This window comes from Ostrea edulis, chromosome 7 (assembly GCF_947568905.1).
Source record: "Ostrea edulis chromosome 7, xbOstEdul1.1, whole genome shotgun sequence".
NCBI classification, from domain to species: domain Eukaryota; kingdom Metazoa; phylum Mollusca; class Bivalvia; order Ostreida; family Ostreidae; genus Ostrea; species Ostrea edulis.
The window spans coordinates 21108216-21121179 of record NC_079170.1 but is presented as its reverse complement, the minus strand read 5'-3'; the positions used below and the strand labels follow the sequence as shown (position 1 = coordinate 21121179).

The 12964-nt window shown below is 34.9% G+C and overlaps 2 long non-coding RNA genes across 2 annotated transcripts; both read right to left on the bottom strand.

The window, feature by feature from the left end:
* Positions 1 to 569: 569 nt before the first annotated feature.
* LOC130047914 (uncharacterized) lies at positions 570 to 7136 on the bottom strand. The gene is made up of 2 exons (XR_008796732.1): positions 2443 to 7136; positions 570 to 1994 (listed from the first exon to the last, which is right to left on the bottom strand). It is a non-coding gene; the product is annotated as an uncharacterized LOC130047914 (long non-coding RNA).
* Positions 7137 to 8850: 1714 nt separating this feature from the next.
* LOC130047913 (uncharacterized) lies at positions 8851 to 12396 on the bottom strand. The gene is made up of 2 exons (XR_008796731.1): positions 11954 to 12396; positions 8851 to 10348 (listed from the first exon to the last, which is right to left on the bottom strand). It is a non-coding gene; the product is annotated as an uncharacterized LOC130047913 (long non-coding RNA).
* Between the last annotated feature and the right edge of the window lie 568 nt (positions 12397 to 12964).

Genomic DNA, 12964 nt, shown 5'->3' with positions numbered 1-12964 from the left:
TTTGATCTCGCCCCTTACGTGGTACATGTATTATGATCGTAACAATCCTTTGTTTCTATGGTATAAAGAATCTCTGATATGTAAACAAATTTCTTTTGTAGACACAATATAGGGAGGATTCAGTAAACAAGATACATGATATTTTTGAATACTCTTTATAGACAATGGCTACTTATAGCCACTGTCTTATGCTGTCGCTTCATTTTTGATATGTTATTATAAATGACAATCAAATAAAAATGTTTTTCACCATCAACACTGATTTTACCATTTTATCTTTTTTTTTGCAAAATCTATATGAATGACAGGGCTAAAATACATACCTGTCTGTTTCTATATATTATATATAAAACTGATGCGCACTTATTCTTACTTTTGTAAGAGCTCTCTTTCTATATATCATAATTAAACTGATGCGCAATTATTCTTATTTTTGTCTGTTTCTATTTATATCATATATAAAACTGATGCGCAATTATTCTTACTTTTGTAAGAGCTCTGTTTCTATATATTAAGATAAGAGCGCAGGTTCCTTGAATTGGAAGGCACAGATATGATTATATTTCTAGTTTTTATACACCCGTCGTTAGTTCTACATATGTTATGGCGTTGTCCGTGCGTCTGTACGTCCGGCTGTCCGTCAGGGGTAATGTTTTGCGGATTTTTCCCCGTAACGGATGCACGTACAGTTTTGAAATCTAGTCACAGTTTCTCAAGAAGTGTAAGAGTGTGTTTGCATTTCAGCTGCATGGATCGGTACACCTTGACCTACTTTAGGGCTATAAGTAGGTCAAACAGTTTCCCAGACTCTTTCTCATTACGGATACATATATTGTCCTGAAATTTAATCATAAACTTTCTCTCGGAGGAATACAAGTTTAGCTTGTATTTCAGTTGGATTGATCCGTCCGATCGGGACCTACATAAGGGCTAAAAGTAGGTCAAATAGTTTTCGGACTTTTCTTCATTATGGATACAGATATTGCCCTGAAATTTAGTCACAGACTTCCTCTTGGAGGAAAACAATATCAATTTGCATTTCAGCTGGATTGGGCAATCTGTCCGTGACCTACATTAATGCTAAAAGTATGCCAAACAGCTTTTTTCATTACGGATACATACATGTATATTGCCCTGACATTGAGTAACAAGCTTCCATTCAGAGGAATGCAAGTTCATTTTGCATTTCAGCTGAATTAGTCCGTCCTTGACCTATTTTCAGACTAAATGTAGGTCAAAAAGGTTTCCTACTTTTTTCATAATGGATACAGATACTGCCCTGAAATTTAGTTACCAGCTTCCCCTCAGAGGATTGTACAATTAGTTATATAAACCAGTCAACAATGTAGTTTTGTCGTAAATATACACAGCAGACAGATACATGGACAGAAATGGATAGATGATATTTATACATAACATGGCGAATAATACAGGCAGCCTTATAAAAAAGTCAACAATTTATCGTTTTCGTCGAAATCACACAGTACTATATCTATTTTTGAAAATGTGTGGAAAAATTAAATCTCTGTTACACATTTGATTTTATAGTAGTGCACAGATATCCGGTTACCGGGTGTCTTGTATGTTATCAGCGATTTCCACGAAATGTCGAATTTAGATAAGAACTGATACGTATAAGATTTGGATTCGTGTTAAGTATCCGCCATAAGTCTATTATTTAATCTGTGAAAATAAAAGACTATCATATTACAATATAATCATTCCTCGAATAAAAATGATATTTTTATAGAGCTGTTTTAGAACAAGAAAATGGTATTTTAATTTAAGTGTGACAGTAAAACCGAAACTACATTTTTCGCCACTGTGATATTTGAAACTGAAACCGGTAGTAGGAAAAATATGAATTAAGTCTTGAATAGTTACATAGTAGTGCTCGTTCAAGTGGAAATTAAGTGAACTGTATTTCTTTGAAATTGATATCCTCATGGTCAGTATTTTGGAACTGTATGAAGTAGGAGAACTACTATCCTTACCTGTAAGTAAAGTGAAAATGCTACAATACAAAGCGATGTGAAAATTAACAAGAGCTAGTAAGTAAACTTAGATACTAGCATTAGTAGTCACTAACCCTACACGTACTAATTATAATACCTCCAAATACTATTGAAATTGTGTATGTTCTTAACATTAGATAAATTCGGAGAGGAAAAAAAAAAATTGTCACCACGGAATAAATATTGTACTTTAATTTTGTCATCACTTTTCTTGCCGTTTCTTAAAGACATAAAATGCAATATTTCAATTTATATTATCACTGGGAGGCTTAAATATTTATAATATTTATCAAAATTATGAAGTGAGAATAAGAATTCTATGCCACGTAAGTGGGGAATAGGGATTAAAGGAGAGCAGAATTCTGTCTTACTCTCTATCTCATAACAAAAAAACCAACAAGTAAAAGTTTGTAAAATACATATTCACCTTTTTCCCAAATTGAAATCAGTTCATTAAAACCCACATGCAGCGAGGTTTGATGAGGCAATCAATGTGGGTCAATCACTACAGTCCTCCTTATCCTGGATATGAAATGTGACTGATTGTCCTCTTTATCTAATAATCATCATGCAGCGATGACGTATTTTGATATTTTAATTTAATACAATGATTGAATATTTCGACATGCGCAAAATAGTATCTTTGTACATGTTGACCCCAACTCTTTTTTTTTCCCGTTGTTGTAATTAATGACACATTGAAAGAATTCACAAACATAGATTTCATTATGTTGATCATGGTTATGTGACGTCAAATGTTTACATAGGCATACTATAAGGGGCAAGGTAGAACGAGAGGTCCTGAGTTCGAACAGCGCTTGTGTCATGGCGGCGTCAAACTTAAAAGACGTACAAACATAGGAAGCTATAGCTCCTTCGCCAAACGTTTGGGATTTAAAAGTGTGAATCACGGGTCTTTCGGATGTGACATTAAAGACAGAGGTACCGTGTCGCGAAAGGCATTGGCACGTTAAAGAACCTTCGCTGCTACGGCCTTGAGCGCTAAATGTAGGTCTAAATTTGTGGTACTTCACCTACAGCTGGTGACGTCCCAAAATGAGCGAAAAATGCTCGTCTTCAAAAGGGATACCTTGTCGTCTCGCATCTATCGCTTTGCCACGGTATTATATTTTCGTCATACCTGTACATTAAGCATAACGTGGTGCCCTGCATTGTGTAGAGGACCACAAGACTAGGATGAAATTGAGATAATCTATGAAAGTTCGTATTATCACCCCAATAGCAGGGTGTCACTTTGCTTGATTGAGCATGGAAAGTTTTGGACAGGTTTTACTTCAGTGCTCAATTACCATAGCATGGTCATCCTAACTCACTTTCATTGAAACCACAGGGCCAATCATTGAATGAAATTTGCAAGCAAAATGACACACTGTTATCGTGAAATCAAGGAGATGTGACTTTACAAAGTCTCCGCCATTTATGATAAAATAATTCTGGGATTGTGACAGAAGGAATTCTAGACGAATGTGCAGCTTTAGCTTTAGTCATTGGAGCTCACAGTAATTATCTTATTTGGTATGTCCAGAGGTCCGTGTTTGTCCAACTCTCTATTTTGCATTTCTTATAGAAGTTATGAAATTGATTACTGTTAGTTATCTTTACCTTCCATATATAACCTGTCATTGGTTGATCACTGTTCTATATATTAATTTTTTTTTTCATCCTACACGTCAGAATTTTCTACTTTCAATTTCGTATTAGTCAAGGAAATGAGCTTGAAACGTACACGTAAGTATTTTGTTTCATTTTACAATTTCTTGAATGTTCTGCTTTTATGAAATGAATTCGAGGCTCTTCCACATCTGCCTCATATTTTGGTATTTTATTGTACGTAGATGTTAAAGCTATACAAGGTGTAACTGACGGTATTTTTCAACTATCCCCGTATACACCCATGCACACCTATAGGTATAACTAATATAATGCCCATGATCTGATGGGAAATTCAGCAAAAATAAACAAGGGGACATTGCTTGAGAGCATACCTATAATGATTGTTTCGTATAAACCACCAGAGCCGCCGATGCAGTCGTGGTATGGGCATTAGAACGATGATTGCCGAACATTATCGGGTTGCTGAGACCTAGGTCATATCAAGATGGAAACTGATGTGACTAACCTACACGTTTCTTTTGTTTTTAAAATATTACATCGTGCCATGAATGGTCTTACCTATTTAAGTGTGAGAAAGTACTATTCCTCAGTGTGCCACGAAAATGAGATTTTGATAATGAATTTTCTATAGAAGTGGCAAATTGGATAAACTGTTTAGAAATCGGACACGTGCGCAGTGCCTTTCTTTTGCAATTCTCCAAACTGGTGACATCCGAGGTTGATGCACATCAGAGATTACCAATACGAATTACTGTCAGAAAGACAATTATAATTCATAAATCGACATTTTCAGCTGATTCTGAAAGGTTTACTGCTTCAGATCCAATATGATTCAATGCATTGAATCACTTTAATCTATTTGTTCTTATACTTATCTATCGTAAGTTACAGCTTGTATCACTTTAACGGCAAAACAGACACCTCATCTTTATGACAAATCTCCATCATCAACTTCCCATATCTATGTAGCAATATTCTACTATCACCTGGATATGGTGTTTATGGCTCTTGAATGATTCGATACGCGAGAGCATGTTCTGCGTATGATCAATTATTATATCGGGACAGGCTAATGACAAATAAGTTGATGTTATTGAGGTTTGAACAGTCTCATTTGAAGTCAGCATTTTGCAAATCCGATCGTCGTTATAAGGATGCAATTTGTAAATAGAACCTGTCGTTAGATCGAACGTTGCCTGACGTGTTTCATACCAATTGTTAGACGGTTCGTTACACACTGGTTTTGACTACGGATTGCTCTGTTTACCTGATAAAGATAGAAGGCTCACGGCGCGCTTTACTGGTCGACAGGGGATGTTTACTCCTCCTATGCACCTGATCCTCTCAGTCTGAGTCCAGGGGTCCGTGTTTGTCCTACTGTTAATTTTGCATTTTTTATGAGATTTATGATATTGACCACTTGTCGTTAACAGATCAGAGGATATGTACTACACGACTCCTTCAGTTATATGAGATACATTCTTCAATATAATATAATTCCGAGTGCCATGCAGGTGGTGCATCATTTTTACAACAATAGCATCACGCATAAGTGACTTGTGCACATCTTATGTATTTGCTTTCTATGTATGTCTGCTTTCACTAAAAAGTGACCATGAAATTTATACACATTGTAAAGGACATCCTGATGGTGCTTCATGAAAAAAGAAAGAAAAACATATTCATTGACGAGTTATTTTTGGCCACATCGTCCCGCATGTCCTTAAGTGATGTAATCTCAACAAGTTCAAGGCAATCAATCACTGAAATAAAACAAGAGTACTGCAAACGGTACATAATGCGCCCGTGAAAATGCTTATATATAGGGTGTTTTTCTTTTGTAGAATTTCACTTCAGGTAGAATCAGCCATCATCAGGTTATGTCATCCTTTTGTTGCATTGCATGAATAAAGGATCTTGGCCTAAACTGTACAAGATGTAGATAGAAAAACCAAGAGTTCTGTGCGTAAAATATTTCCCCAAATTTGACCACATTCAACAACCTGTAGTAAATGTTTAAAACATCAAAGAAAATTAAAATTTGTTGGGAGAATCAAAATCCATCACGTGATCATCGTCCCGCATATCCTTAACAGTTTTAAGGATGTACCCGATTTGATGTTTCGATATTGTGATTACATGGTGCTCAATTTGATACGTGTATACGGTGATCAACCAAACGGCTAAAGAGATGGTAAAATTGACGTAAATACAACAAAACAATCTCAATTAATCTTGTAAAGGTCTTCAGCGGGATACATTCGTTACTCGCTCAGTTTGGGACATATACCGGAGTCATCAAGGATGTGAAATGGAAATCCTCATTGGAATTCAGCTTTGCCTCGCCCGATGTGGATTTTCATTTTACATCCTAGATGATCGGTCCCAAACTGAGTGTAACTAATCATAAATGTAGAGTGATGTAGGAGAGTAACATAATGTATAGATGGCGGAGTTGATTGTATCTTGTTTAACGTCTCTCGAGAGAATTTTTCACTCATATGGAGACGTCACCAAGACAAGTGAAAGGCTTCAAATTCAGACCTTTGATCGGCGCTTACGGCCATTGAGCAGTGAGAGTTCTTTAACGTGTCACACCTACTGTGGCACGGGACATCCGTTTTAAAGTCATCTCCGAGGACCCGTGACATGCACACCTTTTGCAAAGCGTGTAGCGATGGAACTGTTTTAACGACTTACATATAGGTCTGTCGCGGACGGGATTCGAACCCCGGACTTCCGCATGCGGGGCGAACGCTCTAACCTCTAAACCACCGCAGCAGTTTGGCTGAGTTTACAGGAGAACAGAATCATATGAAACTGTGTTGCTACGATAGCCTGATAGCTACAATAGCACTCTCACAAAGGAAATATCACACAGGTGGAGATCTTAAATAGGTGGAAATCTTTAACAGGTGGAAATCTTAAACAGGTGGAAATATCAAACAGGTGGAGATCTTTAACAGGTGGGAATCTTAAACAGGTGGAAATATTAAACAGGTGGATATCTTTAACAGGTGGAAATCTTAAACAGGTGGAAATGTTAAACAGGTGGAGATCTTTAACAGGTGGGAATCTTAAACAGGTGGAAATATTAAACAGGTGGAGATCTTTAACAGGTGGAAATCTTAAACAGGTGGAAATATTAAACAGGTGGAGATCTTTAACAGGTGGAGATACAATAATGTTAACTATCACACAAACAGCAATCAGGTGGATACATCCTAGCGCTGTCGATTCACATATGAAATAAGTGGAGATACAATCATGCTATTACAACAGGGAAGTTGATGTGCAATAATGCTATCACACATGAAGGGATTACACAAGTGGAGGTAAACTAGTGACATCGTACACAATAAGCAATATAATCGTGGACATGCATGATAACAGTAAATATTAAAGTGGACGAGGTGAACAAATGTTAGTGCTATCACATGGGAAATATCAAACAGGTAGAGAGATACAATTATATCACTATCACATAGGAAATACAAACAGGTGGAGATGCAATTATATCACTATCACATAGGAAATACAAACAGGTGGAGATACAATTATATCACTATCACATAGGAAATATCAAGCAGGTAGATATATATTTATATCATTATCACACAAGAAATATCAAACAGGTAGAGATACAAATATATCACTATCACATAGGAAATATCAAACAGGTAGAGATACAATTATCTCACTATCACATAGGAAATATCAAGCAGGTAGATATATATTTATATCATTATCACACAAGAAATATCAAACAGGTAGAGATACAATTATATCACTATCACATAGGAAATATCAAACAGGTAGAGATACAATTTTCTCACATTATCACCAGTGTGAGATTGACTTTACCCATGTGAGACAGCCATGTGAGATTTTTCTGTCTCACACTGCTGCGGCGTCATTTGATTGTGACGTCATATATTTTCTATGATTTACGTTACACGGTGAAGATTTACGTTACACGGTGAAGTAAAAATATTTTGCATTGTTATCTTTGAATTTTAATTTATATAGCTTTCTGGCGGACAATCTTGGGTTTTTTAGTTTACACTTATAGTGTAAACCATTTTCGGGTATGCTCTTTCTGCCTATCTAATTAGTTTTTGCATCGAAGTTCAAATGAGGATTTTGATAATTTGGAATTTTCTCAAAGCTACTAAAGGACTAAGACCATGTTTAGCTATATCGGACCTGTGGTGTGTTAAAAAATAAAGCAGAATGAATTGAAATAAAATTGTTATCATTTGATAATATAATCTTTATACCATCGCGACGTGCCAAGATTTCCCCGCCAAAACGTCAGCTTGTGGAATTCTATACAAGACAAAACCGGTATCGGTCTGGTTTTCTGCAGAAATCTCCACTTTTTTCAAATTTAGTCATATAATTCATATAAAACACGACCTTCGATCCAGAAACTGACTGTAGTCTATCAAAATCTATCAATACAAATAAATTTTGCACGAACGATTTTTTGGATCGAAAGGTGTGCTGTTGATGAATATCAACTTTGAAATAAATCGAGAGCAATCCGGAATTATTTATTTTTGTGAGAGTTGTGGGTATTTTATTAATTATGTTGCTTTGAAAAATTAAAACAACATACTTATGTGGAGTCTACATCATTTCCATGCAGAATACACCCCTATGTGGTGTTTTTATCATAAGTTTGTGCAGGAATTCTAAAAGCTATAGAATTTTGATGCGTAAACAAACGAATCTGCTGTCCGACAAATCGGACCTTCAATGCTATAGAAAGTTTTTATTTAGACGACACCAACAGAATTACTAAGATCAAAATGAAAAGAATTTATAGAACATGCATTGATATAACTAAAACTATTGCCGATATATCGAAAGTATAACGTTAACTAGGGCAAGTAAACGTATGAAGGATTTTTAAGCATGTGACGTCATAGATGTCGTGGCTTAGTGGTAGAGAGCCCGTCCTTCAATCGGGAGATCCGGGTTCAATTCCTACCCGTGTCAATATTTATTTTTTTTTAAATAATACTGTTAACTACATTTTTCTTGGCGTTATTGAAAAATTAATTTCTTTCAAGACACCGAAGATGAAATTATACCTGAATACAAATAAAAATAGCAATCACAGAACACCAACAAAATATGCAAGGATTACAGATTACATTTTTTAAAATTCATTGAAAAAACCCAAACCAAAATACTCTATTTTCGGACTTGATTTTATTTCAAAGAATGAACCAGCAAAAGATAATGGAAAGGAAAGTTTTCCAATGCATCTAATGTACAGAAGAAAAGTCAGAAAAAATGTGAATCCATTAGCTATTCGTCATTTCCTGCAGAGTAAGAACTTTCTTGTTGAAACCACCACATGCTATATTGTGTAGCAAGTGTAGACGTGTGTCAGTCAATTCACATCCAACAAAATTGTCACCACCAATCTCGGCCACTTCCTGAGACAAAGTCTCTACAGAGAATTTCAATACCTCTCAACAGAACCAGGCCTGGGGTAATGGTAATTAAATGACAACCAGTTTCAATGTAATGGGGGTGTAATGGACCATTTTTGCATTACAAGTAATGGTAATGTAATGCATACTGTACTAAAAATTATTTTTCATTACATTTACACTACTTCAAATATTTGATGATATTTCGAAGATTTAGAATAATTCATTTTATTAGTGATTGACTGAAGCATTTGAAACATTGATGACAATCAAATGCAATGAATAACTTAATAGATATGTTTCCTAACATTGCTGAATATTTTGTGTACTTATGTTAATGTATAATTAAAAATCATAATACAGAAATAATTTTTCTGCCATTTCTTTAATATCTGACAGTATGTTATGTAAATGTGTAATGTAAATTCACTCTCAAGTAATGTAATACATTATATTTCAAAATAGGAGTAATGGTAATGTGAAATTTTCTAGGTAATGTAAGGCGTTACATTGCAATGTAATTGACCTCAATCCTGGATAGAACACCTTCTCATGCATATATGCAAGTGCCTTGGACCCCAACTTGTCATTTCCTCTTTTGCAAGATTTTCAGCATTTCTTCATAGAGATCATAATTCCAAATGCAAGGTGTCCAAGATGATGAATTCAGACCTGACCAGTGTTTTTGACAATTTGATAACTTTTGACTCTACACTTTTCATCATTCAAAAAGTACATTATGACATTCATAATTCAACATGCAGATTTTCATTTGAATCATCAAATATGAATTCTTCCAAATAATACCCCCCCCCCAAAAAAAAAAAACACTTAAAAAACCTCCACAGGTATATTTCAAATGACATAGAAGTGCCATGGGTTAATAAGGGTTAAACTTCAGAGTCGACATGTTTCTTCCAAGCAATATAGTCTTGTTTGGATCCAGTTTTTCCAGTTCTGATATAACTGCCTGATACTGTACAATGTAGGTGTCAATCTGGTCCCCCTATTGTGGGAATCTGTTTCCACATAACTGCTGTATAATCTGGTACCTTGCTATTGGCAGGCACAACAAGGAAGCCATTCCTTCAGAGATGTCCAACACTTATTAGCATGTGTCACTGATGCCACTATCATTGATGAATCTGATGGCAGTGATGATAGCATTATTGAGGAGTAAGAATATGGATTCTTGTCAATCTGATTCATGTCACCCTTGCCATCAATTTTTGCTGTACATATTATATCATCCTGAAATTCAAATTACTCCAGTATTATATCATTATCAAAACTATATCATAAATGAAAGGTGAAGATAACAAAAAGTGATCAATCTCATAACTCCTACAAGCAATACAAAATAGATAGTTGGGCAAACACGAACCCCTGTATTATAATATTCATATAAAAGTTGTATTTTCATGCCCTCATGTATTTTCATTGATACAGAATTCAGAAAAATTACATTTATGTATTCGGTGGGAGATTGACATGTCTCCAACTAAACAACAGAGGACAGTTTAGCTACATGTACATTTATAAATAATTATATACACAAACATTTCATTTGAATTTGATTCCCCATCTAATAATTTTTGTTGTAGCTAATGTTGATATATTACATGTATCTTACTTCACAATTATCAGCAAATTCACAAAATATTTTTATCTTTCATGCTCTTTCTTGTGGTAGATGTATGGACAAATTTAATATTCAATAATATAAAGGAGATAAGCTAACAAAAAAATATATGCTTAAATCATGGTAGTACCCATGAAATTCAACATTCTCTGAGTGATTCTATATCTAATCCCAATGCAGGCATGTAAGTTGTAAGTGTAATTGTTGAAATTAAGTTTGACATGTTTACAATTTATCTTGAAATAAGGCATATTTAAATTATAAAACCAAACTGTTCTTATGATTTTCCTGGCTTAATGGTGCTTTTAAGTATTTAAAAATTATTGAATGTAAAAATCATTCCGACTTTTCTAATCCATGTTTCCGCGTAAGGCCAAAAAAAATATATATGTTAATTGGTTTCCACTTTCCCGACCTACCCTAATTAAAAATTTCTGTTGACCCTAACACATTTTTTTCTATTCTCACAGATTTTGCAAATGTCATCACTACAACAAGAATATATCTATTGACTTATGAAGTTATTTATTATGCACTAATACCAGACAGATTCCAAACCACAGAAACAGTTTTTGTTTACAGTAAATTGAAGAAATGCATCGATTCATCATATAACTTTTATTTGATTACTAAATAATCACTAAGTTAAGTTTAAACATAGTAGAATACTAGAATACCAAATCATTCGAAAATTATTCAACCTATAACCCCCCACAGGTCTATACATGTTACCCCAGAGACATATACCATTATGGAAATATACATCTATATACAATTATATGTCTCTTTAACCTATACAAATACTTTTTAGACCATACAATGATACATGGAAAGTTCAAAGTGTGAAGTGAGTCAAACATCATGTAAGAAAATTCAAATAGACCCGAGAAGGTCATGCACTTGGAATTGAAAATGGCATGATCGTGAAACAGCTGATTTTTCTGATCAGCTGATATACATACAATTTTAAATCTTAACAATATATAATTATAATAGATAAACAATAAATATATGTTGACAACAGTTAACAGATTTGTTGTGGGATTTCCAACAGCCCAATGCGTGAATATTACGTGTTTGTCAACACACCACAGGCGCACCATACTATTCGTTCCATGCGACTTGTTTATTATTTTTAAGAGCAATTGGTACACCTATTTGGTTATACAGTTTAACGAGTAGAGGTGAAGTATATTCATATTTCTAAAACTTACGTTGAAATGCGACGAGTACATCCTCTGCAACTTCCACGAACAGCACAAACAGGCTAACGGCGCGGCGTGTGAAAATGGCCGAATGAAGGATTGAAAAATATGGTGTGTCATTCGGGCTATAAGTAAAATAACCTTATTGCGTATTTTGAAAGAAAATTTCTTTTTCAAGATCTTATTATATATTAAACCGCTCATTGCATAATTATGTTTTACAATACGTTACCACTTCTAATAATATATAGCGACGTTGTATGACGCAATCTTAAAAAGTAGAGCAAATTATAGGATTTATACTAGTAATGTAAACCTAAAAATAGTGTTCTTTCACGAACTCTACATATAAAAACCAGTACATTATAGGAAAAGAACATGTTAGAGAATATTTCTAACAAAAAATTATTCACTTTGGACGTTAGGCCGAATTTTGATAAACATGGTCTTAGTCCTTTATACACTAAACTGTAGGTAAAATGTGAGAAAAATAATCCTTCATTATTTACTCGTGTGGGATAGGGAAATTCCACCTCTGGAACAAGATTCTCTGTCTAGGACTCGGCAAAGCCTCGTCCTAGACTGCGAATCTTGTCCCCTCGGTGGAATTTCCCTATCCCACACTCGTACTAATGAAGGATTCTATTAATATCACTATCACATAGGAAATATCAAACAGGTAGAGATACAATTATATCTCTCTCACATGGCTTACTTGACTTATTTCCCTCTCTCCCTGTTAAGAACAGGGCCATGAACAATTCTTCTCCATTCTGCTACTCCGTTTGTCTCTGTCCATGTCTTGAATCCAATTTCATCTCTCTCTCTCTCTCTCTCTCTCTCTCTCTCTCTCTCTCTCTCTCTCTCCTGTTCTTCTCCATGTTTCTTTAAGTCAGCCTCTCTTATGCTTTCCTTCAGGAGTCCATGAGAGTGCTATTCTGGCGTGCTTAGTATTGTCCATTCTTAAAACTGCCCTATCACTATCACATAGGAAATATGAAACAGGTGGAAATTCTAAGT